This window comes from Siphateles boraxobius, unplaced genomic scaffold (assembly GCF_051911475.1).
Source record: "Siphateles boraxobius isolate OS27281-9 unplaced genomic scaffold, OSU_SipBor_1 6, whole genome shotgun sequence".
NCBI classification, from domain to species: Eukaryota; Metazoa; Chordata; class Actinopteri; order Cypriniformes; family Leuciscidae; genus Siphateles; species Siphateles boraxobius.
The window spans coordinates 1,315,001-1,341,175 of record NW_027509186.1 but is presented as its reverse complement, the minus strand read 5'-3'; the positions used below and the strand labels follow the sequence as shown (position 1 = coordinate 1,341,175).

Here is a 26,175-nt window from a genome sequence, read left to right as displayed (position 1 = left end):
CTCATTTTCAATGTTTTTCTACTCCGAGTGCTGTGACAGTGAAGGAACAAACATCTGAGGAGTTTCTTTTAGATGCAGGTAATTATATTATTCATACAGGCACCAATGTGTGTAATCTGTTTGCCTAATCTATGCACACAAAACAAATACTTCGTTTAATAATTTTGTGAATCTCTTTTAGAACTGCCAAGCACACCACCACTGCCTTTAGCTGCTTCTCCCTGTGCTGCTCGGACTGGACCCATTAAGACAGGCGGTCGAGTCTTTGTGTTGGACCATAACAGATGGACAGATCCAATGAGAAATGCCATTGATGGTTTGCTGGCCAAGCACCACGGGAGCAAGGACCTCCTGACAAAGGTGGATGGTGAATATGCTGCTATGGTACAGAGTGCCTGCACTGACCCAAACAGCCTTTTGCACTCAACCACAAAGCAGCACATGAGCAGGTACATAAAAAACCTTGCTAAAAAAAAGAACACTAATGCTTCACTCAACACCAGCCCAGAAAAGCTCCTGGAGACACAGCAGTTATGGCAGCTTCTTCACTCAGGCAGTGAAACCATCAGTGTCCCAGTGACAGTACTGCCACCTGCCCCAGTCAATCCTCCCGCAAAGAGTGTTCCTGAGACTGTCTTTCTGGACCAGGCAGCGCTTGAGAAGATGGTGAAGGACATCATAGAGAAGCAGCAGGCAGTTCAGCAGCAACAACAACAGCATATGCTGCAAAAAAAGCACACTAGATCCTGTTTAGCCTGTGGTCAGCCTAATTCTCGATACATGGGTGATGGCACCTCAATACATTTCTTTTATCAAGGTGGTGATGTTAAATACTTCTACTGCTCCAAGAAAGTTTTTGACACATATTCCGCAGAGGGCCTGACCAACCCCAGAATGCCCTTTGAAGACTTTGCAGAGACTCCTTTTTTTCAGCGAGAACTGGAGTCCTCGAAGCAGAGAGGGGCAGTAAATAGGAGGGTGATTGAGGAGAGAAGCAAGAGAAAGTCAGTAATGGAGCATCCTACTGGTCGTCTGTGCAGATTCTGCCACCTACCACTGAAACAAGGACCCAACAGTCCTCATATTCACACTGGTTTCCCTGGAGTGGCAGGCAAATACATTTACTGTCCTGCTAAAGTGTTCTCCCTTTATCAGGCTCAGGGAATGAAATTTCATGGAAAGACTTTCAGCAGTCTCCATTCTATGAGGCTGAGAAGCAGAGGTGGATTGAGGAAAAGAAAAAATGACTTCACTGACAAATGACATGCCCAGACCTCAAATACTGTTTATAGCTCAAAGACATTCCTTGCACAATCTTATGCATATATGTATATACATATTATTGCACTTTTAATGTGTATATATATATATATATATATATATATATATATATATATATATATATATATATATATATATATATAATTTTTTTAAATATTTAATTTATTTCCATTTGTTCATTAAAATACCAAAAGTATTGTATTTTATTGTATTTTAGTGTTTTTTTAAGTTCATTTATTGACTTGCATTATTTTATCTTGCTCAGATTTGAAAAACACTAAATGTTAAGCACTGGTACTATTATATTCTGTACATAATTGTTTAGTTTAAAATACTTTTTTTCTTGTTTTTTCCTGTTCTCCTCAACTTTAGATATTATTATTGCTGTTGTTTAATCTATAATCTATCATTTTAAATTGTTACATTTATTTCCATTGTTCATTAAAATCAAACAATTGTGTCAAGTCAAGTCAAGTCAAGTCACCTTTATTTATATAGGTGTATATAGGTATTATTTATATAAATATATTTATATATATTTATATTATATAATAATTGTGTCCTTGTTTGCATTGTACTTTAGTGTTTTTAAAGTAAATTTTATTGACTTGCATTATTTTATCTTGCTCAGATGTGTAAACACTAAATGTTAATAACTGTTGTCATTAAACACTACATAATTATTTGATTTAAAAAAATCTTGTTTTTTTCCTATGTTCTCCACAGCTTTATATTTTATTATTATTATTATTAATGTTATTGTTGTTTAATCTATAAGTATTTAATACATTACCTTTTTCAGTTTTACATAATAATATGTATATTTCTGTACTATAAATAAAACGAGAAACTTACTATTTGGTGTTTACTGGTTATATTTCATATATATATTGGATTTCTGTACATAGTTAAACAAATATAATGTAAATATCTCAATGTAAAATGTAAAGGTCTAAAACATTATCAAAATGTTCTTTACAATTATTCACATTCAAATATTTTCTATATTAAAGAAAACTAAACCCTATTATAATGTAAATGTTTATTAAGGTAGTTGCACATTTTGTACATTCTACACAACAACAAATCTTACACGTTTTATTCTATTTTTGTGCACAAAGTTAGTTTATTATATGTAAATCGTACTTAACATGAGTTTCTAATCATTTTTTAATCTAGATACACTTTATGGTAGTTGTGGTCGAGACGAGACTCGAACCTGTAATTTCGTGTATTTTTTCAGGCCCGCCTCCCTGGAATTTCCTGCGTTCTTATTGGCTAGCAACGCTCTACACCTACATGCGACTGGCCCTCCCTGGGATTTCCTGCGTTCTTATTGGCTAGCAACGCTCTACATCTACATGCGACTGGCCCCCGCGTGGAAGGCAGCTATGCTCACCACTATTGAAGACTGTTGGATGTAGACTGGAAGCCCTGTTCTGCGGTCAGCAAGAATTTTCGCAATACATTAGCAGGTGGCAGGTGCAGATGGACTGAAACTCTCTTTGTTTGGACCTGGCACTTAAAAAAATTGCATGAACTTATTGACCTGACCTACCAGGCACCATATTAAAAAACAAGGTCTCTAATTTAATAATGTAACACGTTTTATACAGACACTTCATATTTAAACGGTATTAGATTATTTTTTGCATTCACTGGCTTCTGTGAAGCGTTGAGCTAAAATGACGCATGACGCCGTTCCTGGAAGCCGCGCTGATCGGATACAACAACCTGTCTCTGCAACTCCTTGTGGAAAGTGGAAAGTACCTCCGCCTGTCACGCGGAGACTGGGGTTCAATTCCCCGACGGGGAGATCCAGTCCTTTACTGCTGCCAAAAGACCTTAACAAAAGTTTTGCTCCAGCAAACAAGTTACAGGAGAAGTTCGCAAGGGGCCCCGGACAACTGTTTTAAAGACAGCTTGAGAAAAATACAATGCATTGGCCGGGAATCAAACCCGGGTCAACTGCTTGGAAGGCAGCTATGCTCACCACTATACCACCAACGCAAGCCTGTTGTATGTAGACTGGAAGCCCTTTTGTGCGGTCAGCAAGAATCTTAGCAGCTGGCAGGTGCAGATGAACTGAAACTCTCTTTGTTTGGACCTGGCACTTAAAAAAATTGCATGAACTTATTGACCTGACCTACCAGGCACCATATTAAAAAACAAGGTCTCTAATTTAATAATGTAACACGTTTTATACAGAAACTTCATATTTAAATGGAATTAGATAATTTTTTGGATTCACTGGCTTCTGTGAAGCGTTGAGCTAAAATGACGCATGACGCTGTTCCTGGAAGCCGCGCTGATCGGATACAACTACCTGTCTCTGAAACTCCTTGTTAGTATAGTGGAAAGTATCTACGCCTGTCAAGCGGGAGAACGGGGAAGATCCAGTCCTTTACTGCTGCAAAATGACCTTAACAAAAGTTTTGCTCCAGCAAACAAGTTACAGGAGAAGTTGGCAAGGGGCCCTGGACGACTGTTTTAAAGACAGCTTGAGAAAAATGCAATGCGTTGGCTGGGAATCGAACCCATACAGCAAGAATGGACAGACCCAGGAATCGAACCCATACAGCAATAATGCTCGTAATCAAGGTCTTTAATTTAAAAATGTGACACGTTTTATACAGACACTTCATATTTAAATGGTATTAGATTCTTTTTGTGGATTCACTGGCTTCTGTGAAGCGTTGAGCTAATATGACACCGTTCCTGGAAGTGGGAAGGCTGTTTGCAGCGAGCTGTAGTCGCGCTGATCGGGGGCGACTGCCTGTCTTTGCAACTCCTCGTTAGTATAGTGGAAAGTATCTCCGCCTGTTACACGGAAGACCGGGATTTGATTCCCCGACGGGAAGATCCAGTCCTTTACTGCTGCCAAAAGACCTTAACAAAAGTTTTGCTCCAGCAAACAAGTTACAGGAGAAGTTGGCAAGGGGCCCGGACGACTGTTTTAAAGACAGCTTGAGAAAAATGCAATGCGTTGGCCGGGAATCGAACCCATACAGCAAGAATGGACAGACCCAGGAATCGAACCCGTAGCAAGAATGCTCGTAATCAAGGTCTTTAATTAACAAATGTGATGCGTTGGCCAGGAATCGAGCCCTGGTCAACTTCTTGGAAGGCAGCTATGCTCACCACTATACCACCAACGCAAGACTGTTGGATGTAGACTGGAAGCCCTCTTCTGCGGTCAGCAATAATTTTCGCAATACTTTAGCAGCTGGCAGGTGCTGATGAACTGACACTCTCTTTGTTTGGACCTGGCACTTAAAAAAATTGCATGAACTTATTGACCTGACCTACCAGGCACCATATTAAAAAACAAGGTCTCTAATTTAATAATGTAACACGTTTTATACATAAACTTCATATTTAAACGGAATGAGATAATTTTTTGGATTCACTGGCTTCTGTGAAGCGTTGAGCTAAAATGACGCATGACGCCGTTCCTGGAAGCCGCGCTGATCGGATACAACTACCTGTCTCTGCAACTCTTTGTTAGTATAGTGGAAAGTACCTCCGCCTGTCACGCGGAGACTGGGGTTCGATTCCCCGACGAGGAGATCCAGTCCTTTACTGCTGCCAAAAGACCTTAACAAATGTTTTGCTCCAGCAAACAAGTTGCAGGAGAAGTTGGCAAGGGGCCTCGGACGACTGTTTTAAAGACAGCTTGAGAAAAATGCAATGGGTTGTCCGGGAATCGAACGCAAACAGCAAGAATGGACAGACCCAGGAATCGAACCCATAGCAAGAATGCTCGTAATCAAGGTCTATAATTTACAAATGTGATGCGTTGGCCGGGAATCGAACCCGGGTCAACTGCTTGGAAGGCAGCTATGCTCACCACTATACCACCAACGCAAGACTGTTGGATGTAGACTGGAAGCCCTGTTCTGCGGTCAGCAATAATTTTCGCAATACTTTAGCAGCTGGCAGGTGCTGATGAACTGACACTCTCTTTGTTTGGACCTGGCACTTAAAAAAATTGCATGAACTTATTGACCTGACCTACCAGGCACCATATTAAAAAACAAGGTCTCTAATTTAATAATGTAACACGTTTTATACAGACACTTCATATTTAAACGGTATTAGATTATTTTTTGCATTCACTGGCTTCTGTGAAGCGTTGAGCTAAAATGACGCATGACGCCGTTCCTGCAAGCCCGGCTGATCGGATACAACAACCTGTCTCTGCAACTCCTTGTTAGTATAGTGGAAAGTATCTCCGCCTGTCACGCGGAGACTGGGGTTCAATTCCCCGACGGGGAGATTCAGTCCTTTACTGCTGCCAAAAGACCTTAACAAAAGTTTTGCTCCAGCAAACAAGTTACAGGGAAGTTGGCAAGGGGCCCGGACGACTGTTTTAAAGACAGCTTGAGAAAAATGCAATGCGTTGGCCGGGAATCGAACCCATACAGCAAGAATGGACAGACCCAGGAATCGAACCCATAGCAAGAATGCTCGTGATCAAGGTCTTTAATTTACAAATGTGATGCGTTGGCCGGGAATCGAACCCCGTCACCTGCTTGGAAGGCAGCTATGCTCACCACAATACCACCAACGCAAGACTGTCGGATGTAGGCTGGAAGCCCTCTTGCGCGGTCAGCAAGAATTTTCGCAATACATTAGCAGCTGGCAGGTGCAGATGAACTGAAACTCTCTTTGTTTGGACCTGGCACTTAAAAAAAATGCGTGAACTTATTGACCTGACCTACCAGGCACCATATTAAAAAACAAGGTCTCTAATTTAATAATGTAACACGTTTTATACAGACACTTTATATTTAAACGGTATTAGATTTTTTTTTGGATTCACTGGCTTCTGTGAAGCGTTGAGCTAAAATGACGCATGACGCCGTTCGTGGAAGTCGGCCTGATCGGGGACAACTACCTGTCTCTGCAACTCCTCGTTAGTATAGTGGAAAGTATCTCCGCCTGTCACGCGGAAGACCGTGGTTCGATTCCCCGACGGGGAGATACAGTCATTTACTGCTGCCAAAAGACTTTAACAAAAGTTTTGCTCCAGCAAACAAGTTACAGGAGAAGTTGGCAAGGGGCCCCGGACGACTGTTTTAAAGACAGCTTGAGAAAAATGCAATGCATTGGCCGGGGATCGAACCCATACAGCAAGAATGGACAGACCCAGGAATCGAACCCATAGCAAGAATGCTCGTAATCAAGGTCTTTAATTTACAAAAGTGATGCGTTGGCTGGGAATCAAACCCAGATCAACTGCTTGGAAGGCAGGGATGCTCACCACTATACCACCAACGCAAGACTGATGGCTGTAGACTGGAAGCCGTATTGTGCGGTCAGCAAGAATTTTCGCAATACATTAGCAGCTGGCAGGTGCAGATTAACTGAAACTCTCTTTGTTTGGACCTGGCACTTAAAAAAATTGCATGAACTTATTGACCTGACCTACCAGGCAATGTAGTGATCTTTTTCTTTGTAGAAAAGTTAGAAGCTCAGACCAGGAGACAGTGGAAGTTTTCCAAGCAGAAGTTTTTTATTGCTTGTCGGTAGCTGCAGTCATTCCAACCTCGTCTAACTAAGGGAACTTTACATTGTAGTTTATATACATTTCAAGGGGGAGGGATTACATTGTGAGGAACAAAGCATGTAAATGAGCTGAAACATGAGAACAGAACGGTGCAGGACTTCTCGCACTGAGATAAGAACTCCAAGACAAATGGTCTCAGTAATAAAATGGCAGGTGTTCAAACTTGCTCAGCATGCCTCTTCACCCGATAAAACAATGAGAACAGGAAAAGCCTAGCCTTCTCGTACTGAGATGGGACAGTCAGGAATATCCTGCTGGGAACCCCTACCGTTTGCAGGGATTTCCTGGTCTCATCATTTATAAACTTTCTCAATATAAAATACTATTGTATTGGAATTCTAAATTAAACATTTAAATAAAATTTGTAATCCTACAACACCATATTAAAAAACAAGGTCTCTAATTTAATTATGTAACACGTTTTATACAGACACTTCATATTTAAACGGTATTAGATTATTTTTTGCATTCACTGGCTTCTGTGAAGCGTTGAGCTAAAATGACGCATGACGCCGTTCCTGCAAGCCGCGCTGATCGGATACAACTACCTGTCTCTGCAACTCCTTGTTAGTATGGTGGAAAGTATCTCCGCCTGTCACACGGAGACTGGGGTTCGATTCCCCGACGGGGAGATTCAGTCCTTTACTGCTGCCAAAAGACCTTAACAAATGTTTTGCTCCAGCAAACAAGTTACAGGGAAGTTGGCAAGGGGCCCAGACGACTGTTTTAAAGACAGCTTGAGAAAAATGCAATGCGTTGGCCGGGAATCGAACCCATACAGCAAGAATGGACAGACCCAGGAATCGAACCCATAGCAAGAATGCTCGTAATCAAGGTCTTTAATTTACAAATGTGATGCGTTGGCCAGCAATCGAACCCGGGTCAACTGCTTGGAAGGCAGCTATGCTCACCACTATACCACCAACGCAAGACTGTTGGATGTAGACCTGAAGCCCTGTTCTGCGGTCAGCAATAATTTTCGCAATACTTTAGCAGCTGGCAGGTGCAGATGAACTGAAACTCTCTTTGTTTGGACCTGGCACTTAAAAAAATTGCATGAACTTATTGACCTGACCTACCAGGCACCATATTAAAAAAAAGGGTCTCTAATTTAATAATGTAACACTTTTTATACAGACACTTCATATTAAACGGTATTAGATTATTTTTTGGATTCACTGGCTTCTGTGAAGCGTTGAGCTAAAATGACGCATGACGCTGTTCCTGGAAGCCGCGCTGATCGGATACAACTACCTGTCTCTGCAACTCTTTGTTAGTATAGTGGAAAGTACCTCCGCCTGTCACGCGGAGACTGGGGTTCGATTCCCCGATGGGGAAATCCAGTCCTGTACTGCTGCCAAAAGACCTTAACAAATGTTTTGCTCCAGCAAACAAGTTGCAGGAGAAGTTGGCAAGGGGCCTCGGACGACTGTTTTAAAGACAGCTTGAGAAAAATGCAATGCGTTGGCCGGGAATCGAACGCATACAGCAAGAATGGACAGACCCAGGAATCGAACCCATAGCAAGAATGCTCGTAATCAAGGTCTTTAATTTACAAATGTGATGCGATGGCCGGGAATCGAACCCGGGTCAACTGCTTGGAAGGCAGCTATGCTCACCACTATACCACCAACCCAAGACTGTTGGTTGTAGACTGGAAGCCCTTTTCTGCGGTCAGCAATAATTTTCGCAATACTTTAGCAGCTGGCAGGTGCAGATGAACTGAAACTCTCTTTGTTGTGACCTGGCACTTAAAAAAATTGCATGAACTTATTGACCTGACCTACCAGGCACCATATTAAAAAACAAGGTCTCTAATTTAATAATGTAACACGTTTTATACAGACACTTCATATTTAAACGGTATTCGATTATTTTTTGCATTCACTGGCTTCTGTGAAGCGTTGAGCTAAAATGACGCATGACACCGTTCCTGGAAGCCGCGCTGATCGGATACAACTACCTGTCTCTGCAACTCCTCGTTAGTATAGTGGAAAGTATCTCCGCCTGTCACGCGGAAGACCGGGGTTCGATTCCCCGACGGGGAGATCCAGTCCTTTACTGCTGCCAAAAGACCTTAACAAATGTTTTGCTCCAGCAAACAAGTTACAGGAGAAGTTGGCAAGGGGCCACCGACGACTGTTTAAAAGACAGCTTGAGAAAAATGCAATGCGTTGGCCGGGAATCGAACGCATACAGCAAGAATGGACAGACCCAGGAATCGAACCCATAGCAAGAATGCTCGTAATCAAGGTCTTTAATTTACAAATGTGATGCGTTGGCCAGGAATCTAACCCAGGTCAACTGCTTGGAAGGCAGCTATGCTCACCACTATACCACCAACACAAGACTGTTGGATGTAGACTGGAAGCCCTCTTGTGCAGTCAGCAAGAATGTTCGCAATATATTAGCAGCTGGCAGGTGCAGATGAATTGAAACTCTCTTTGTTTGGACCTGGCACTTAAAAAAATTGCATGAACTTATTGACCTGACCTACCAGGCACCATATTAAAAAAAAGGGTCTCTAATTGAATAATGTAACACGTTTTATACAGACACTTCATATTTAAACGGTATTAGATTATTTTTTGGATTCACTGGCTTCTGTGAAGCGTTGAGCTAAAATGACGCATGACGCCGTTTCTGCAAGCCGCGCTGATCGGATACAACTACCTGTCTCTGCAACTCCTTGTTAGTATAGTGGAAAGTATCTCCGCCTGTCACACGGAGACTGGGGTTCGATTCCCCGACGGGGAGATTCAGTCCTTTACTGCTGCCAAAAGACCTTAACAAATGTTTTGCTCCAGCAAACAAGTTACAGGGAAGTTGGCAAGGGGCCCGGACGACTGTTTTAAAGACAGCTTGAGAAAAATGCAATGCGTTGGCCGGGAATCGAACCCATACAGCAAGAATGGACAGACCCAGGAATCGAACCCATAGCAAGAATGCTCGTAATCAAGGTCTTTAATTTACAAATGTGATGCGTTGGTCAGCAATCGAACCCGGGTCAACTGCTTGGAAGGCAGCTATGCTCACCACTATACCACCAACGCAAGACTGTTGGATGTAGACCTGAAGCCCTGTTCTGCGGTCAGCAATAATTTTCGCAATACTTTAGCAGCTGGCAGGTGCAGATGAACTGAAACTCTCTTTGTTTGGACCTGGCACTTAAAAAAATTGCATGAACTTATTGACCTGACCTACCAGGCACCATATTAAAAAAAAGGGTCTCTAATTTAATAATGTAACACTTTTTATACAGACACTTCATATTTAAACGGTATTAGATTATTTTTTGGATTCACTGGCTTCTGTGAAGCGTTGAGCTAAAATGACGCATGACGCTGTTCCTGGAAGCCGCGCTGATCGGATACAACTACCTGTCTCTGCAACTCTTTTTTAGTATAGTGGAAAGTACCTCTGCCTGTCACGCGGAGACTGGGGTTCGATTCCCCGACGGGGAGATCCAGTCCTGTACTGCTGCCAAAAGACCTTAACAAATGTTTTGCTCCAGCAAACGAGTTGCAGGAGAAGTTGGCAAGGGGCCTCGGACGACTGTTTTAAAGACAGGTTGAGAAAAATGCAATGCGTTGGCCGGGAATCGAACGCATACAGCAAGAATGGACAGACCCAGGAATCGAACCCATAGCAAGAATGCTCGTAATCAAGGTCTTTAATTTACAAATGTGATGCGTTGGCCGGGAATCGAACCCGGGTCAACTGCTTGGAAGGCAGCTATGCTCACGACTATACCACCAACGCAAGACTGTTGGATGTAGACCGGAAGCCCTTTTCTGCGGTCAGCAATAATTTTTGCAATACTTTAGCAGCTGGCAGGTGCAGATGAACTGAAACTCTCTTTGTTTGGACCTGGCACTTAAAAAAATTGCATGAACTTATTGACCTGACCTACCAGGCACCATATTAAAAAACAAGGTCTCTAATTTAATAATGTAACACGTTTTATACAGACACTTCATATTTAAACGGTATTAGATTATTTTTTGCATTCACTGGCTTCTGTGAAGCGTTGAGCTAAAATGACGCATGACGCCGTTCCTGCAAGCCGCGCTGATCGGATACAACTACCTGTCTCTGCAACTCCTTGTTAGTATAGTGGAAAGTATCTCCGCCTGTCATGCGTAGACTGAGGTTCGATTCCCCGACGGGGAGATTCAGTCCTTTACTGCTGCCAAAAGACCTTAACAAAAGTTTTGCTCCAGCAAACAAGTTACAGGGAAGTTGGCAAGGGGCCCTGACGACTGTTTTAAAGACAGCTTGAGAAAAATGGAATGCGTTGGCCGGGAATCGAACCCATACAGCAAGAATGGATCGATCCAGGAATCGAACCCATAGCAAGAATGCTCGTAATCAAGGTCTTTAATTTACAAATGTGATGCGTTGGCCGGGAATCAAACCCGGGTCAACTGCTTGGAAGGCAGCTATGCTCACCACTATACCACCAACGCAAGACTGTTGGATGTAGGCTGGAAGCCCTGTTGTGCGGTCAGCAAGAATTTTCGCAATATATTAGCCACTGGCAGGTGGAGATGAACTGAAACTCTCTTTGTTTGGACCTGGCACTTAAAAAAATGGCATGAACTTATTGACCTGACCTACCAGGCACCATATTAAAAAACAAGGTCTCTAATTTAATAATGTAACACGTTTTATACAGACACTTCATATTTAAACGGTATTAGATTATTTTTTGGATTCACTGGCTTCTTTGAAGCGTTGAGCTAAAATGACGCATGACGCCTTTCCTGCAAGCCGCGCTGATCGGATACAACTACCTGTCTCTGCAACTCCTTGTTAGTATAGTGGAAAGTATCTCCGCCTGTCATGCGGAGACTGGGGTTCGATTCCCCGACGGGGAGATTCAGTCCTTTACTGCTGCCAAAAGACCTTAACAAAAGTTTTGCTCCAGCAAACAAGTTACAGGGAAGTGGGAAAGGGGCCCTGACGACTGTTTTAAAGACAGCTTGAGAAAAATGGAATGCGTTGGCCGGGAATCGAACCCATACAGCAAGAATGGATCGATCCAGGAATCGAACCCATAGCAAGAATGCTCGTAATCAAGGTCTTTAATTTACAAATGTGATGCTTTGGCCGGGAAGCGAACCCGGCTCAACTGCTTGGAAGGCAGCTATGCTCACCACTATACCACCAACTCAAGACTGTTGGATGTAGGCTGGAAGCCCAGTTGTGCGGTCAGCAAGAATTTTCGCAATACATTAGCAGCTGGCAGGTGGAGATGAACTGAAACTCTCTTTGTTTGGACCTGGCACTTAAAAAAATGGCATGAACTTATTGACCTGACCTACCAGGCACCATATTAAAAAACAAGGTCTCTAATTTAATAATGTAACACGTTTTATACAGACACTTCATATTTAAACGGTATTAGATTATTTTTTGCAATCACTGGCTTATGTGAAGCGTTGAGCTAAAATGACGCATGAAGCCGTTCCTGGAAGCCGCGCTGATTGGTTACAACTACCTGTCTCTGCAACTCCTTGTTAGTATAGTGGCAAGTATCTCCGCCTGTCACGCGGAGACTGGAGTTCGATTCCCCGACGGGGAGATCCAGTCCTTTACTGCTGCCAAAAGACCTTAACAAAAGTTTTGCTCCAGCAAACAAGTTACAGGAGAAGTTGGCAAGGGGCCCCGGACGACTGTTTTAAAGACAGCTTGAGAAAAATGCAATGCGTTGGCCGGGAATCGAACCCATACAGCAAGAATGGACAGACCCAGGAATCGAACCCATAGCAAGAATGCTCGTAATCAAGGTCTTTAATTTACAAATGTGATGCGTTGGCCGGGAATCGAACCCGGTCACCTGCTTGGAAGGCAGCTATGCTCACCACAATACCACCAACGCAGGCCTTTGAACGTAGACTGGAAGCCCGGTTGTGCGGTCAGCAAGAATTTTCGCAATACATTAGCAGCTGGCAGGTGCAGATGAACTGAAACTCTCTTTGTTTGGACCTGGCACTTAAAAAAATTGCATGAACTTATTGACCTGACCTACCAGGCACTGTAGTGATCTTTTTCTTTGTAGAAAAGTTAGAAGCTCAGACCAGGAGACAGTGGAAGTTTTCCAAGCAGAAGTTCTTTATTGCTTGTCGGTAGCTGCAGTCATTCCAACATCGTCTAACTAAGGGAACTTTACATTGTAGTTTATATACATTTCAAGGGGGAGGGATTACATTGTGAGGAACAAAGCATGTAAATGAGCTGAAACATGAGAACAGAACGGTGCAGGACTTCTCACACTGAGATAAGAACTCCAAGACAAATGGTCTCAGTAATAAAATAGCAGGTGTTCAAACTTGCTCAGCATGACTCTTCACCCGGTAAAACAATGAGAACAGGAAAAGCCTAGCCTTCTCGCACTGAGATGGGACAGTAAGGAATATCCTGCTGGGAACCCCTACCGTTTGCAGAGATTTCCTGGTCTCATCATTTATAAACTTTCTCTATATAAAATACTATTGTATTGGAAATCTAAATTAAACATTTAAATAAAATTTGTAATCCTACAACACCATATTAAAAAACAAGGTCTCTAATTTAATAATGTAACACGTTTTATACAGACACTTCATATTTAAACGGTATTAGATTATTTTTTGGATTCACTGGCTTCTGTGAAGCGTTGAGCTAAAATGACGCATGACGCCGTTCCTGGAAGCCGCGCTGATCGGATACAACTACCTGTCTCTGCAACTCCTCGTTAGTATAGTGGAAAGTATCTCCGCCTGTCACGCGGAAGACTGGGGTTCGATTCCCCGACGGGGAGATCCAGTCCTTTACTGCTGCCAAAAGACCTTAACAAAAGTTTTGCTCCAGCAAACAAGTTACAGGAGAAGTTGGCAAGGGGCCCCGGACGACTGTTTTAAAGACAGCTTGAGAAAAATGCAACGCGTTGGCCGGGAATCGAACCCATACAGCAAGAATGGACAGACCCAGGAATCGAACCCATAGCAAGAATGCTCGTAATCAAGGTCTTTAATTTACAAATGTGATGCGTTGGCCGGGAATCGAACCCGGTCACCTGCTTGGAAGGCAGCTATGCTCACCACAATACCACCAACGCAGGCCTTTGAACGTAGACTGGAAGCCCGGTTGTGCGGTCAGCAAGAATTTTCGCAATACATTAGCAGCTGGCAGGTGCAGATGAACTGAAACTCTCTTTGTTTGGACCTGGCACTTAAAAAAATTGCATGAACTTATTGACCTGACCTACCAGGCACTGTAGTGATCTTTTTCTTTGTAGAAAAGTTAGAAGCTCAGACCAGGAGACAGTGGAAGTTTTCCAAGCAGAAGTTCTTTATTGCTTGTCGGTAGCTGCAGTCATTCCAACATCGTCTAACTAAGGGAACTTTACATTGTAGTTTATATACATTTCAAGGGGGAGGGATTACATTGTGAGGAACAAAGCATGTAAATGAGCTGAAACATGAGAACAGAACGGTGCAGGACTTCTCACACTGAGATAAGAACTCCAAGACAAATGGTCTCAGTAATAAAATAGCAGGTGTTCAAACTTGCTCAGCATGACTCTTCACCCGGTAAAACAATGAGAACAGGAAAAGCCTAGCCTTCTCGCACTGAGATGGGACAGTCAGGAATATCCTGCTGGGAACCCCTACCGTTTGCAGAGATTTCCTGGTCTCATCATTTATAAACTTTCTCTATATAAAATACTATTGTATTGGAAATCTAAATTAAACATTTAAATAAAATTTGTAATCCTACAACACCATATTAAAAAACAAGGTCTCTAATTTAATAATGTAACACGTTTTATACAGACACTTCATATTTAAACGGTATTAGATTATTTTTTGGATTCACTGGCTTCTGTGAAGCGTTGAGCTAAAATGACGCATGACGCCGTTCCTGGAAGCCGCGCTGATCGGATACAACTACCTGTCTCTGCAACTCCTCGTTAGTATAGTGGAAAGTATCTCCGCCTGTCACGCGGAAGACTGGGGTTCGATTCCCCGACGGGGAGATCCAGTCCTTTACTGCTGCCAAAAGACCTTAACAAATGTTTTGCTCCAGGAAACAAGTTACAGGAGAAGTTGGCAAGGGGCCTCGGACGACTGTTTTAAAGACAGCTTGAGAAAAATGCAATGCGTTGGCCGGGAATCGAACGCATACAGCAAGAATGGACTGCCCCAGGAATCGAACCCATAGCAAGAATGCTCATAATCAAGGTCTTTAATTTACAAATGTGATGCGTTGGCCGGGAATCGAACCCGGATGAACTGCTTGGAAGGCAGCTATGCTCACCACTATACCACCAACGCAAGACTTTTGGATGTAGGCTGGAAGCCGTGTTGTGCGGTCAGCAAGAATTTTCGCAATACATTAGCAGCTGGCAGGTGGAGATGAACTGAAACTCTCTTTGTTTGGACCTGGCACTTAAAAAAATGGCATGAACTTATTGACCTGACCTACCAGGCACCATATTAAAAAACAAGAGGTTAATGACACAATATCCTCAAAATCAGGAAATAATAGTACCCCAAACTAACACATACAAGACATAGAGTGCAGTCACCATCACACACACACATATTAGACACATATTTTAACTGTTCATTTTTAATGTTCGCTTTTCATTATATCATCTCTAAAAAGATTTAAATTTTAAGTAAGATTTTAAACTTCACATTTTACTGTAGCTTTTACCTACTTTTACATGGTCTCTTAACCAGTTTCAAAGCATGTCTGTTCATTATTCATTTGATCTTAGAAAAGTCAGCTGGATTTTGGTTCATTATCACTATTTTGCTTCAGCTTGCTCTAGCAGGCCGATAACAGAAAGACAGACACAGTTACCATCCCTGCCTCCACTCAGACAGTCTCTCTCTCTCTAATGGCGCTTTTCCACTACACAGTACCAGCTCGCCTTGGCTCGGCTCGGCTCGACTCGACTCGCCTTTGTTTGGTTTTCCACTGTGTAAAAGTTGTACCTGTACCTGCTTTCGGGTACTTTTTTTCGTACCACCTCCGGCGAGGTTCTAAGCGAGCTAAGGCGATACTAAAATATGACGTAATACAATGCCGACTGCTGATTGGTCAGAGAGAATCGTCACTATTCACTGCGTCATCATTGCACGCCGCAGACGGAGTATCCAGAATAACCAGAGAATAACCCCGCCATTTTTAAATAGTTTGCCCAGATATACTAAACTTACTATTATGGCAACTCGGAAGAATACGCCGTGGTCAAACGAGGAGGTGCAGACTTTCCTATGTTTGGTTGCCGAAGAAAGGATCCAGCGAGAGCTTGATGGGGCAACGAGGAACGAAAAAGTTTATCAAGAAATCTCCGAACTGCTGTCCACACATGGCTACAACAGGACTTTCCAGCAATGTAGGGAAAAGTTAAAAAAACTGAAAAGTGACTACAGAGCTGTAAAGGACCACAACGGCCGCAGTGGTTCAAACCGAAAAAGCTGGAAGTGGTACGAACAGATGGACGGTATCTACGGCCATAGACCGGCGAGCAACGGGAGGGAGGGTGGACTTGACTCGGCCACCAGTTTGTTGGAGTCGCTGTTGGAGGATGGTGAGTGTTTAAAATTTACATTACATTAATCATGTAGGCGCACTCTGCTTGAGAGTTTTGTTTTCTGTAGGCTGGCTTTTGAAAAGCTGAAGCTCACTTATAACATCGAAGACTGTAAACTTGTGTCGCAGATAACAATTGCTGCTACCGCTAACTATCTGCCATTGCTATTTTCGTATTGTGTTGACTTTTGTATGATCTTTCTATCTAGATTCCTTTTCGACGAGCGAGAATGGTTCAGTGACTCCCACTGATGCCACGTCGGCACCGGAACCAGCGGCACCATCGACACCAACAAGATCAGCAGCGTCGACACCGAGACCCGCAGCAGCGTCGACACCGGCAACCGGTTAGTATATTGGAGAAAAAGTAAACTCTTCTAGCCTGTTGTCTGTGAATCTATACACACTTTTTAATATATCATTAATTGTATCAATAACTCATTAATATAACGTAAACATACTTGCATAACAACAGGAAGCATTCCCAGTTATGGGAATGCAGGATTCATTAATAAACCTGTTCAGTATTTTTATAACTTTCCAGACGTACACCTATACTGTACACATGGTATTTTAAAGTTGACATTTACTAAAATAGATGTTTAATAAATACATTAAATACATTTACTCAGATGTTAAGTCATTATATACTATATAAGTAATAGTAAGTTGTGGGCTTGTCTTTTTTTATGTAGAAGCTGTAATGATAATACATGTGAACAATTTACAACACACACAACCTTTGAATGAAACATGACTTGTCCGTTTTTCTTTATAACTCATTCATTGTAATTATTTTTTTGGCCAGGACGGAGGAAACGAAAGAGGGAACAGGAGCATCTGACTGTCCTGAGGGAGATGCAGACATCGGATGTCGAGCAGCTGGAATTGAACCGGGCACAGCGGGAGCGCCATTTACAGATGGCACTCGATGATGCAGCACATGCCCGAGAACTAGAAGCGGCTTTAAGGAGAGAGGAGATGGCTGCAATGTCGTCCTTCAACCAGGCCTTTCTGGGAACCCTGAGCCAGCTTGTCCAGGCACTGAACCGGCGGGATGCTGTTCCACCGCCCCTGGACTGAAACCCCATTGTTTATTTTAATTTAATGTTTGCACTACATGTAACATATGTATATAGTTGGATGTGTGAATTTATATTAATATTATATTTTTTTCTATTTGTATGCGTGTTTAAATAAAACCTTTTTGAAACTTATTACAAACAGTGTCTTTTTTTGATGGTTTGCCTTTTTACAAGGGTTTAAACAAGTATTTTCAGATTTTATACTGTGATAACCTTTAATGAAAAACAGCAGAGACAACATATTTAATGATAATGTATTTATTTAGCAATTAAAATAACGCATCAGACCCTCCCGTACATCTCTGCCCTCCTCCTCAACACCCTGTGCCACTGGCACCACAGGCTCTGCTGCTGCAGGTGCATCCCAGTCATCGTCATAGTCCTCTCCATGACTCTCACAAAGGTTATGCAAAGCACAGCAAGTAAGAATCATAGATTTCACGATTGTAACATCACAGTCATTTCTTTTCATGAGGCAACGCCACCTTCCCTTCAGTCTACCAAAAGCGTTTTCAACCACTACCCGTGCTCGACATATTTTCTTGTTGTAGATCTGCTGTTCTACTGTCAGCCGTCCAGTGTCAGTGAATGGCTTTAGGAGCCAGTTCTGCAGGGGATAGGCAGAATCTCCCAGGATGTAGTAGGCAACATTCACCCCACCAATATTCCTGGTGTAAGCTGGAAAGTGGTTGCCACGGCTGGCCAACTCCCACAATGTGGACAGTCTTAAAACACGAGCATCATGCAATCTGCCAGGCAGTCCTGCAAACACGTTCCAGAACAGTCCTTTTCCATCTACAACACCTTGAAGGACCTTGTCTCTCCATCACTGGACGCAGTTTGTTGTACAAATATATGAATGTTTCTTCCGACATTCTGAAGTTCTGAACCCACTGCGCGTTTGTGAAACCAGGAACAATAACATCCCACCACTCGGTAGCTCGGTTGAAAGCCCAAACAGACGGTTTGCCGCGGCGACTTTGCAAAGCTAAACAGATCTGAAACACATAAACCATGCACATTTTAGTACGTAATACTGGTAGCTATAAAGTTGATTAAATACTTTGCATATAGTATAGTATTTACACATATGCAAACGTTAGCTATGTTAGCATAACTTACCCTCTTGCGTCGGCTTTGAACAACCGGATTCGTCTCGTAGTCTGAACTCTGTAGTAATTCCCAAACTCTCCTGTTTTTTTCAGCAGTGTTTCGTTTTTCTGCCCTCAGCCTCTCATGAAACAACGTTTGTCTTCTTGCTGTGAGAAACAGCCACATCCCGAGGATCAAAAACAGCATATACTCGATTTCCCCCATTGTCCTGTGTGTGTGGGTAGCGGATGTGTGTCGCGTATAAGATTACGTCACGGCAGTTTCCTGCGGCGTCGCTATGACTACCGGGTACTATTTGTGGCGGTACTATCTGCAATGGAAAACGGAGCGAAAAGCGAGCCGAGTCGAGGTGAGCCGAGGCGAGTCGAGCCGAGTCGAGCTGGTACTGGTAATGGAAAAGCGCCATAAACAAATAATCTTTTCAACAGCCTCCTAAGACTGTAATTTAGACAAAATGTAATATTAAATTTATTACATTAACCTTTTACCATTCACCTTTGTTATCCAGACTCTTCTCAAACCTACAAAAGCCTGTCTTCATCTTTAGCCACCACCATGCCTAACGACCTTCAGGAGTTAAAACTATGTTATAGACATATTAGCTCAACATTAACTCTTCTATACATTTTACTTGCCCATATGGGAACCAACATCATGTCCCTCATATAATTAAGTTTTGTTAATGTCTCCGCAGCAAATAATGGCAATCACCTCATGGAATCAGCTGGCTCCTGAAAGCCCACTCCCGTTAGCTATTTATCTTTAATTTTCTTCTCTTCAGGGTGTCGTCCCCTGGCATAGTTGCAGACACTTGTCACAATGAAAAACAAGACATACAATCAATGCGGTTTCTGGTGAGTGGTATAGAGGAACTCACATTTCTGGGTCAGACTGCCGTAACATTAATTTTAACCTCACAGCGCATCTCACCTCTCAATGCTCTGCTGACCCCGGTGGCCTCCAGTAATCAGCGCTCAACTCTCATACCTTTCTCACAAATAACACCTCCATCCGGAGGTGCCCAATGTTCGTGACCCCCTGCGTTAGGCTGTCCCCTGGCCAGGAAGATCATCCCGTCATTGAGTAGCCACTCGTACACACGTACACACTGGTGACCGCTCTTTCCCAATACAATCAGTTTTCTTCAACAGAACTCAGCTGTTTTCTGGAGCTTAGGAAAGGCACGTTCAAGAGTCACCAGAGCCATTCCGATTGCCTAATAGTGTTCACAGGGAGACAGGTTAATAACAACAGTATTTAATCACTTAAATCCATTAACTATCTTAAAAGCAGCAACCTAGCTACTTAGACTATACTCAGTGAATTTAGATCACAGCCGTACATTCAGTGTACTTCATCTGTAGCCGGAGCCATCGGTCCTGAATGGTGGAGACTAAATGAGACAAAGTTGTTACTGGTCCTAAAATACGCTAATCAAAATGTCACCTCTATCGTTTAAGGTCTGTATTATTTTAAAGACTTCTTTAAAGTCATTCAGTTTTACTTTTAACATTTTTAACATTTAAATACAAATTGCCCTCTGAATGGTAATGATTTCTTTTAACATCTCTGTGTCTATGGTTTTCAACTGAAACACTGTGCTTTACTATAAATAGCTTATTATCACTTATGACACAGGCTCAGATAACAGCTTTTAGATGACATTGAATGAGAGAGAGACTCTGAGGCATTCAAGACTGGTACACTGCTCTCTCATATACTTCTAACATCAAACTTTTATCTACCATCTTTTAACTCTATCCCAGCTTAAGGCATCTTTGCCAGAAATTACATGTGTTTTCAAATAAACATAGTTTTACAGTTGTCTTTTGCCCACGTCAGGGAATCTAGACATTACAAATTTCCATTCAGATTGAGTCTCTGTCGCACTGGCTGTTTCAGCCACAGCACACATCAGATTTAGATAAGCGAACTGTTTCATTACAGCCAATAGCAGACTTATCTTTTGAAAGCAAAACATCAGCTTCTAGCTCTTTCATGGTCAACTTTTCAAGCTGTTTGTTTAATCAGATGCCTTTCTACACATTTTACATTTAGCAACTGTTAATTCAGTAGCCTACTACTTCTGCTTATTTGTTCTTACATAAAAATAATTATTCTAGTTCTCAATAACGTTTCACATTTCTCAATCTCAATTTTAATTGTCAAGTTCTCAACCATAGTTTAATATTTGACTAGTTTTCTCTTGGAGTTTATCAATCTCCAATTAGGATTCACACTATAAGTTTGACGAGGCAAGCACTCTCTGCTTGTGATACTTTTGCAGTTATTGTAAATCATCTGTGAGATTAGTCTCTCTATATCATCTAAAACCTTTTTAAAATGTTTAATTACAACACAATCATCCTTTTAGTTACTTTGATATATTTTGCAACTCACATCTGTTGGAGTCATTAATTTTACATCAACCTGTATTCATCAATTCACTTATAAAAATTACTATTATAGAAATTACTATTATAGATATTTTCTTCAAAAGGATTCACTTTAAGACTTCAATCTTTTGACCTTTTTATCTCTTATTTCTCAGACGAAAAATGTCACTGTCGTCATTTAAACACTGATCTACTTTCAAGCCAATATTATTACCAAAAATGTGTTGTCATTTTATCACATTTTAAACACCTTCTCGGTGGGCATTTACAGTTACGTATTAAATGGTCCTGATGACCACCATTAAAACACTCTCGGCTCCAACTTACTGCACACCCTTGAAGCAGTGTGTCCCAAACAGGAATGCAAACCGAGCTGATAAGCAGTTCTCTGTATTCTTTTACAGTCCACCAGTGGCTGATTTAATCATAATAGCCCAATCATAATCTTCATCATTATTATTGGCAGAACATTAATTGTCATAAGCTGCAAAATATTCTAAGTTGTTTTCACAAAGTGTCTGTTTAACTTTAGTCACACTTGTCCAAGGAAATGATCTTCGACCCATAATTTAATATACTTTCTTTTTGTAATCATCGTAAGCAATACAAGGCTCAACATTTTAATTTTTCAGTTTCTTTGTTTGTTTGTAGCCAGTCAAGTTGTTGTTTAAATTTCCAAACAGAAGCAAAACTTATCAAGACAACCATTTACTTAATAATTTCTGCAAATTTCTCTGAAGTGAGGGCTTCAGAGCACAGCTGCTTACAGCGTTCGCTCTTTTCTGTCTCACTATTAGTTTCAGGACTGTTCAGGTTACTGATCAAGTTACTCAGTTTGTCTGCCATATCTTAATAACAGTTCAAACTCACCTGAAGTCATTGCAGAAATGGAGGCGGCGATCTTTGAACAACACAGCTTGGCTTCTCCGTGATGAAACTGCAGAGTATACTCCAAAATCACAGTTACATATACTGGTCCATGCCAATTTGGGTCACAACTTTTTTTTTCTTTTTTTTTTCTCTCTCGGGATCGTTCCTGATGCATCCCTGGCAAACAACCCTATTTTTGTTAGTATCCCTAACTGCCTGATTCACTAAATTCGGGGATCCCCTATCTGAGATGGAAGAGATTGAGCAGGTTTACGGTGCCACTGGACCTCCCGTCCAGGGACGTACTCTGCTGGGGTGGTGCTACACCATTAATGCCCAGCGGGGCCCACACAGAGCACGCTTCGCTTGCGCTGTCTGCTGCCGTTACCCTTAACGACGCTCTCAGCGACTTCTTATCCTCTCAGCAGTAGGCCTACAACTTACTCCTTCACTCGCCTCATCGGAGTGAAGGCTCTCCCGCTCTCCTTCAAAATCTCTTCCAGTCAGACAGCCCTAACAATTAATAAAAGCTTACTACCTTGTGTGTTGATTTGCCAGAGATGTCACCACGGAATGATTGCCCGCCGCATCCTCCACCAAACTGTAAGGGGTATACAGATAAAGACCCAGAACCAGATATGAAGAATGAAGACCCAGAGTCAGAATTATAAAAAATTAAAGAAAATATTTACTGAAGATAGTTTGCAGTTTCATCAGCAGAAGTCAGCTTCAATACTCGCACAGGAGTTCGTAGGCCGCCCCGCTTACAGTTACAAAGATCACAGCAGTTATACGATTTCCAAGGTCTAAGCTACGTCATTGCTTACAGGATGAATGATTCTCATTGGCTATGAAATAGATAAACACAGTAATTTTCCACACATATACAGATAGACTGAAGCATATCTCCATCGATTATGCAGCTGAAGTTAGGCACGTCATGACCTTCCAGGTCGCAGATTTGGGTTGCTGGGCGCCAGCATGTCCAGAACAACAACTCAGTCAATCTCCAATAATGCCAGTGGTTCCTTAACCTGTAACCAAGAAGACTAACACACACACCGACACACAGCTTTTCCAAGGTTGGATTTGGCCAGGCTCTCACTATAAACAGGAGAGTCCTCTCAAAACATCAAGATAATGCGTTCTTTCTCTCAAGGATAGCTAAACTTTAGTCTAACTGGAAAGAAAGGCTTTAACGAAGAAATGGCCCCTTAAACGATTGGCTTCAATGACCCCTATATGTTTTAACACATTGAAGACCTTTCTCAAACACAATACAAGTCAAGTCAAGTCATCCTCATTTATATAGCGCTTTTAACAATGTAGATTGTTTCAAAGCAGCTTTACAGAGATAAAGATATAATTTAAGGTAACAGAGATTGGTTTGGTTTTATAGTGGCTCTTGAAAAATGTTTTTTCCAGCTAAAGTTAGTTTTGATTGATTCACTTCCATCTAAATGATAGTTTGTTATTAAGGGTAACCTTCTTTCTCTCAAGGATAGCTAAACTTTAGTCTAACTGGAAAGAAAGGCTTTAACAAAGAAATGGCCCCTTAAACGATTGGCTTCAATGACCCCTATATGTTTAAACACATTGAAGACCTTTCTCAAACACAAAACAAGTCCCTATTTCATTTCTGGAAGCTGTGTTAAATAAGCAAGCACTGCATTCAGATATCAAATACAGACATTAAAGAATACATGAAAAGAACATTTCAGTAATCACACTGGTAACTTATATAAATAAAGTAAAATCTCCAGAGAAGTCATTCAATTCATTTGATATTTAGAAGGAAAAATATTGATTAATACCTTAATTATAATCAATCATTACATATACATTGAAGCAGCAGTGGATTCCAATCCACCCCCTTCATCTTGCAGCGGAAGCTGATGGTGAGGGCATCGGAGGAGTGTTTTTGGTCATCTGTTTTTGCTGCTGTTTTAAAAGATACTGCTGCAAATTGTACATTTTGCTGCCTGGCACACAGTTCTGCCTCATTATAAAGAAAGCATTTCCGTCTGCCCTGGTATCCCAAATCTTCCTCCAAGTGTCTTGTGCTCTGGATCCAAATCCAACAGTATTGTCATCCTCTGTCAAAACTGGCACTGGATCTGGCCTTTGAGACAGATACTGTTTAAGATCTTCAATTTCCTTGAAGCTTCTTGAATACTCAAGAAAGGAAATGAGGCTATCCTTGCATGGACCCTCTGGGTTGCACTGCCCAGCCTGTTCTTCTTCCTCAACCTTATCGGACAGGTACAAAGCATAGCTGACATCATTCTCTAATAACAACTTGAAAGACTTGCCCTTGTACTTGCCGAACTGAAGAATGCATTCTCCCAACACCTCTTGCTTGTCAGAGACATCCCCTCCTCTATGTAACACAAGAGAACGGGCGTTCAACTTGACCAGATCTTCTCTTTGAGGTGTTGACTTGTCCTGCAGTGAAGGGTTGTCTTTAATTCTTTTTGCCTCTTCTGATGGGTCCCGGCGTAAATGGCCCGACGGGCCTTTCCTGAAAGACACTTTGACTTTCCCTGGGAAGAACACTGTTTTCTTCATGATGCTGTTCTGAAATCAGAATGTATTCATTGGTGTCTCAGCATAAGCATTTAAATACTTACAGTAACAAAATGAAATAAGACAGTTAATACTAAAGCATCAGTGATATACATAAAAGAGTTATTTTACAATGCTATAATATTCCATAATATTACTGTTTCTTAACTGAATAAATGCAGCCTTAGAGCACGTACTGTTTATTAAATTTGCATTATTTAATATTCATTATTTAAATTGCTTTAAAAATGTATATATGTATATATAAAAAGTTAACAAGTTAACTAATTAAAAATGTTAAATTATACCATTAAATTGTACACATATATATATATATATATATATATATATATATATATATATTTGTTTCTAATTTAAATGTAATATATGTGTGTGTCTGATATTAATTACATTATAGGAGGACCAAACCCGCAGAAATTAAAAATTAATAAATAAACATGTAAACAAATAAAAAGATAAATTTGATAATAGGAAAATAAATAAAGGAATAAACGACTTGATAAAATAAATATGATTTATTCTTTATCAAACTAATTTTTGTATTATTTCCCTTAATTTATTTTCTGCTTTTATTTATTTGTTAATTAATATTTATATTTGGTCAGCAAGACCAACCAACCTAATTATCATGCACATCAAAAAAATGTAAGAATAGATATAAAACTAAAGAAAGAAAATTAAAAATAAATAAAGATTAAAATAAATAAATCTGGAAATAAATACATATTGGAAAAAAATAAATAAACAAATAAATGAATGCATAAATAAATATAAGAATAAATGGAACAAACAAATAAATAAAATAATAAATAAATACAATTAAAAATAATACAAATACATTAAAATATAAAAGCAAAAAATTATAAATTAGGGGAAAAATATACAAAAATACATTTGATTAAAATGAATCATGTTTATTTTATCAAGTCTTTTATTCCTTTATTTATTTTCCTATTATCACATTTATTTATCTATCTATTTATTAATTCATTTATTGATTCATTTTTAATTGCAGGTTTGGTCCTCCATACTACTGCACATTACATCTTACTGCACTGTTAACATATATTTTAAGCATATATTTAACAGAATAAATTAGTGACGGAATAATGTTCTTTGACTTGTTAGGTGTACTGTTTCTTATCGTCACAATCCATTCAACACGACAACAATACGATTACATGACAATATACATGCAATTTAAATGATACAAATATTTGAATAATAATGTATATGCGGTCACCTGAGGGAAAATGTGTCTGCAATTTGCATACCCTTTGGTAAATGTATTTCATGAACAATGCTCACCTAACAAGTCAAATAACATTATTCCGTCACTAATTTATTCTGTTAAATTCATATTCAGTCAGTATAGTTCTGACAGCATGACTTAAGTATTACTTCATTCATTTACTCATTTATAATCATCCAGTCATAATGCAGCTCCTTCTTTAAAGATCTTCTAACATCTAAATAATGAATTAAATCAGCTCATCTTCATCTTCAAGTCCACATGGGTGTCCTAGCAGAGTAACAACATGTATTGTGCACATGAACCCAAAATTAAATGCCACTTCGGTTGTTATTTTGTAATAAAAGGCAAGAACATCAAACAAATGTCCAAACACATTTTTCGGTCACTTCATTTGAAATAGTATATGTATAAAGACCATTAACTTAC

The 26,175-nt window shown here is 40.8% G+C and overlaps 8 non-coding genes across 8 annotated transcripts; 3 read left to right on the top strand and 5 right to left on the bottom strand.

The window, feature by feature from the left end:
• Window positions 1–3,219: 3,219 nt before the first annotated feature.
• On the bottom strand, window positions 3,220–3,291 carry trnag-ucc (transfer RNA glycine (anticodon UCC)). The gene has a single exon. It is a non-coding gene; the product is annotated as a tRNA-Gly (tRNA).
• Window positions 3,292–5,076: 1,785 nt separating this feature from the next.
• trnag-ucc (transfer RNA glycine (anticodon UCC)) lies at window positions 5,077–5,148 on the bottom strand. The gene has a single exon. It is a non-coding gene; the product is annotated as a tRNA-Gly (tRNA).
• A 3,681-nt stretch (window positions 5,149–8,829) lies between these two features.
• On the top strand, window positions 8,830–8,901 carry trnad-guc (transfer RNA aspartic acid (anticodon GUC)). Its single transcript has one exon. It is a non-coding gene; the product is annotated as a tRNA-Asp (tRNA).
• Window positions 8,902–10,543: 1,642 nt separating this feature from the next.
• trnag-ucc (transfer RNA glycine (anticodon UCC)) lies at window positions 10,544–10,615 on the bottom strand. Its single transcript has one exon. It is a non-coding gene; the product is annotated as a tRNA-Gly (tRNA).
• Window positions 10,616–11,250: 635 nt separating this feature from the next.
• trnag-ucc (transfer RNA glycine (anticodon UCC)) lies at window positions 11,251–11,322 on the bottom strand. Its single transcript has one exon. It is a non-coding gene; the product is annotated as a tRNA-Gly (tRNA).
• Window positions 11,323–13,586: 2,264 nt separating this feature from the next.
• On the top strand, window positions 13,587–13,658 carry trnad-guc (transfer RNA aspartic acid (anticodon GUC)). Its single transcript has one exon. It is a non-coding gene; the product is annotated as a tRNA-Asp (tRNA).
• A 1,146-nt stretch (window positions 13,659–14,804) lies between these two features.
• On the top strand, window positions 14,805–14,876 carry trnad-guc (transfer RNA aspartic acid (anticodon GUC)). Its single transcript has one exon. It is a non-coding gene; the product is annotated as a tRNA-Asp (tRNA).
• A 226-nt stretch (window positions 14,877–15,102) lies between these two features.
• Window positions 15,103–15,174, bottom strand: trnag-ucc (transfer RNA glycine (anticodon UCC)). The gene has a single exon. It is a non-coding gene; the product is annotated as a tRNA-Gly (tRNA).
• Window positions 15,175–26,175: the final 11,001 nt, after the last annotated feature.